At 44.9% G+C, this 4,224-nt stretch overlaps 1 non-coding gene across 1 annotated transcript; it reads left to right on the plus strand.

The window, feature by feature from the left end:
• The first annotated feature begins 1,099 nt into the window (after nucleotides 1-1,099).
• trnad-guc (transfer RNA aspartic acid (anticodon GUC)) lies at nucleotides 1,100-1,171 on the plus strand. Its single transcript has one exon. It is a non-coding gene; the product is annotated as a tRNA-Asp (tRNA).
• Nucleotides 1,172-4,224: the final 3,053 nt, after the last annotated feature.

The raw sequence follows: 4,224 nt of genomic DNA on the forward strand, positions 1-4,224 counted from the left end.
GAAGCAGCCCGAGTCATGCATGGCTTGTTCCTCCCGACTAAGCGGTTCTGTCCGAAGTGTAACGCGCAGATGTCAAAAATGTCCGCTGGGCGAGAAAACTTGTCAATTTTCATCAAAACCCAAATTGTTGGAAAGATACAGCGGGCCTGAAAGCATCTGTGGAAGGAAATAAATGGTTTACTTAAGAGTCCGTGAGGCACTTCTTCAAAACGTTCGTTTGTCAACTTTGCTCGAACATGTTTGCATGTTGCTGCCGTACGCAGGCTCTCCTCACCGCATTTCTGCACTCCTCTTTAGGCAGTAATCATTCAGTCTGAAATGAAAACAGCCTTGTGGAAATCCTATCCAATAGCCTCGGATAGACTGCATCAAACCACGCTATCCACATGTAGCCTCTGCTCCCCTGACCTCATCCCTTTCTTCTGGTCCACACTTCTGCAACGAGAGGGTTCAGGAAATTAGGGATTTTTAACACTTCAATCGATCGCCTTGTTTTATTTCTGTGCTGAAAGCTGACCATGAAAATTCAAGGTTTTTTTTTTGCATTTTACATGGCGCCGCCTGCGTCCGTGGATGCTGCAGCTGCTCTAAGCCTTTATCTCTGAAGAGGGATCAAGAAGGACTTCAAATGCAGAGAGCGACATGTGAGGATTAAGAAACGTTGCAACTGACAAGTTTATTTACGTTGCTGAGTGGAAATGAATAAAAGACACGTCTTCCTTTACCGGTTACATGTGAAGTTTTGTATCCGACACTATGACTTGGTTTGTGTGGATTATGGATATGGAGTGGGGAGTGTGGCTGCAGGAGATAGGCGTCTGAAGCAGATGGACGACTGGAATTCCTTGCGAATTCTTTGCGAGACTGTGCGAGTGACAAAATGAGGGAAACGGCCGAGGAAGAATCATCTGTGCCTCTGGGCAACGGGAAGATCTGACGCCATGTAGCGATTTTCTAGAAAGAAGATGCATCTTGTTCAAACCGGTGGAAGTTAATTGTCTGCATTGTGCAGGCAAACTTTGTAACTATCGCTTCAAAGTGAAAATCTCAGTTCAAATTGAAATATCACTAGCTCCCTTGGAAAACAGCAGCCGCCCTCTCCTCGTTAGTATAGTGGTGCGTATCCCCGCCTGTCACGCGGGAGATCGGGGTTCAATTCCCCGACGAGGAGACAAGTCGTTGCTCGCATTGTGCGAGGTGGAACGCGTGCTCATGATTTTGATTCGCAATCTGGTTTTCATTTCCACATGGCGATGGATCTAAAGAGCATCTACACAGCAAAACGGACAGAAGGCAGATTTGACAAAATATACCATGAGTAAATTTTCTGGACAGTTCTGGTTCTCAATATCACCTGTGATCAACGGCCATTTCCGCCATCATTTTGTCTTCTTCCACCTTGTGAGCGTCGAAACGTTTACCCAAAATAACTCATCTCCATTTGTATCCATAGCACTTTACTTAAAAATGAGACTTTCGAGACGGTGGCAGCACAAGTTTTAAAAGATTTTGCGATAATCTCTGAGACCGACGTACTTCACATCCCGTCCACGATTGAGCATCCTGGGCTAACTGACGACGATGCCTTCCAGGCAGGTCCACAGCTCAACATCGCCTGTACCCGATGCTGCTCAAGCCTGAAGTAGGCTTGTGATGGCCAGAGTGTTAACCGAAATGAACGCAACGCGTTTCGGTTAGCTCCAACCTGGCAAACTCAGTAAATGAAGAACATTTGAAGGCAGGCAAATTTCCATTACTTGCAATGAATAGGAAAAATAAAATCTTATTTCAGGAGATACTCATTCAATCGCACTTCCCCCTTCTTTAAATTGATTCCTGAATTTGTAAATTACTTAAGGTATGTGAACACTTCCCTTGAGCACATAAAAAATCAAACCGAAGGAAACAGCAACCTTGCATGTAGTCTCCTCTAAAGGGACAAGATAATCATGCGTAAAAACAAAGTTTCGCCAAAAATCCCCTGGTTCTCTCAGCATCGCCTCAAATCTTTGCCGCCTGGAAACTCACAAAACTGCAAATGTACTGCTGAATGCCAAAATGTGCCTGGATTTTCAGTCCCGCTCTATAACCTCTTCTGAATATACTGAGTTTAAAGCTGAGATAAGCTATTGGATTTCAGCTTTGCCAGCAGCCCGAGTCATGCATAGCTTGTTCCTCCCAACTAAGAGGTTCTGCCCCAAGTGCGACGCGCAGATGTAAAAAATGAAGACTGGGCGAGAAAACCGGTCAATTTTCACAGAAACCCAAATTGTTGGAAAGATTCAGCGGGCCTGAAAACATCTGTGGAGGGAAATAAATGGTTTCCTTTTTGGTATTTCTTCAAAACGCTCATTTGTCAACATTGTTGGAATATGTTTGCATATATAGCCGTACGCAGGCTATCCTCACCGCATTTCTGCACTCCTCTTTAGGCAGTTAACATTCAGTCTGAAATGAAAACAGCCTTGTGGAAATCCTATCCAATAGTCTCGGATACACTGCATCAAAACACGCTATCCACATGTAGCCTCTGCTGCCCTGACCTCATCGCCTTCTTCTGGTCCACACTTCTGCAACGACAGGGTTCAAGTAATTTGGGATTTTTAACACTTCGATCGAGCGCCTTGTTTTATTTCTGTGCTGAAAGCTGACCATGAGAATTCAAGCGTTTTGTGATCCATTTTACATGGCGCCGCTTGCGTCCGTGGATCCTGCAGCTGCTCTAAGCCTTTATCTCTGAAGAGGGACCAAGAAGGACTTAAAATACAGAGAGCGACATCCGGGGATTAGGAAACGTTGCATCTGACAAGTTTACTTACGTTGCTGAGTGGAAATGAATAAAGACAGGTCTTCCTTTACCGGTTACATGTGAAGTTTTGTATCCGACACTATGAGTTGGTTTGTGTGGATTATGGAAATGGAGCGGGGAGTGTGACTGCAGGAGATAGGCGTCTGAAGCAGATGGACGACTGGAATTCCTTGAGAATTCTTTGCGAGACTGTGCGAGTGACAAAATGAGGGAAACAGCCGGGGAAGAAGCATCTGTGCCTCTGGGCAACGGGAAGAACTGACGCTATGTAGCGATTTTCTAGGAAAAAGATGTATTCCGTTCAAACGGATGAAACTTAATTGTCTGCATTGTGCAGGGAAACTGTGTAACTATCGCTTCAAAATGAAAATCTCACTGCAAATTAGAATATCACTAGCTAACTTGGATAGCATCAGCCGCCCTTTCCTAGTTATTATAACGGTAGGCATCCGCGCCTGTCACGCGGCAGGCCGGGGTTCAATTCCCCGACGGGGAGACAAGTCTTTGCTCGCATTGTGCGATGTGGAACGCGTGCTCACGCTTTTGATTCGCAAACAGGTTTTCATTTCCACATGGCGATGGATCTAAAGAGCATCTACACAGCAAAACGGACAGAAGGCAGATTTGACAAAATATACCATGAGCAAATTTTCTGGACGGTTCCGCTTATCAATATCTCCTGTGATCAACGGCCATTTCCGCCATCATTCTATCTTCTTCCACCTTGTGAGCGTCGCAACGTTCACCCAAAATAACGCATCGCCATGTGTATTCTTCGCACTTTACTAAAAAAAAACAGACATTAGAGTCGACGACAGCACAAGCCGTAAAAGATTTTGCGGAAATCGCTGAGGCCGAAATACTTCCCATCCCGCCCCCGATTGAGCATCCAGGGCTAACTCACGACGAAATCTTCCACGCAGGGACACAGCTGCACATCGCCTGTATCCGCTGCTGCTCAAGCCTGAAATAGGCTTGTGATGGCCAGAGTGTCAACTGAAATGTACGCAATGCGTTTCGGTGAGCTCCAAACTGGCAAACTCAGTAAAGAAAGAACATTTGAACGCACGCTAATTTCCATTACTTGCAATGAATAGGAAAAATATAATCTTATTTCAAGAGAAACTCATTTAATCGCACTCCCACCTTCTTTAAAGTCATTCCTGAATTTGTAAATTATTTATGGTATGTGAACACTTCCCTTGAGCCCATAAAAATTCAAACCAAAGGAAACAACGACCTTGCATGGTCTCTCCTCTAATGGCCAAGATAATCATCCGCAAAAACAATGTTTCGCCAAAAATCCCCTGGTTCTGTCAGCAACACATCACATCATTGCCGCCTGGAAACTCACAAAACGGCAACTAAAGTGCTGGCTGCCAAAATGTGCTTGGATTTTCAACTCAGCTCTATAA

The sequence above is a fragment of the Cetorhinus maximus genome, unplaced genomic scaffold (assembly GCF_964194155.1).
Source record: "Cetorhinus maximus unplaced genomic scaffold, sCetMax3.hap1.1 HAP1_SCAFFOLD_52, whole genome shotgun sequence".
NCBI lineage: Eukaryota > Metazoa > Chordata > Chondrichthyes > Lamniformes > Cetorhinidae > Cetorhinus > Cetorhinus maximus.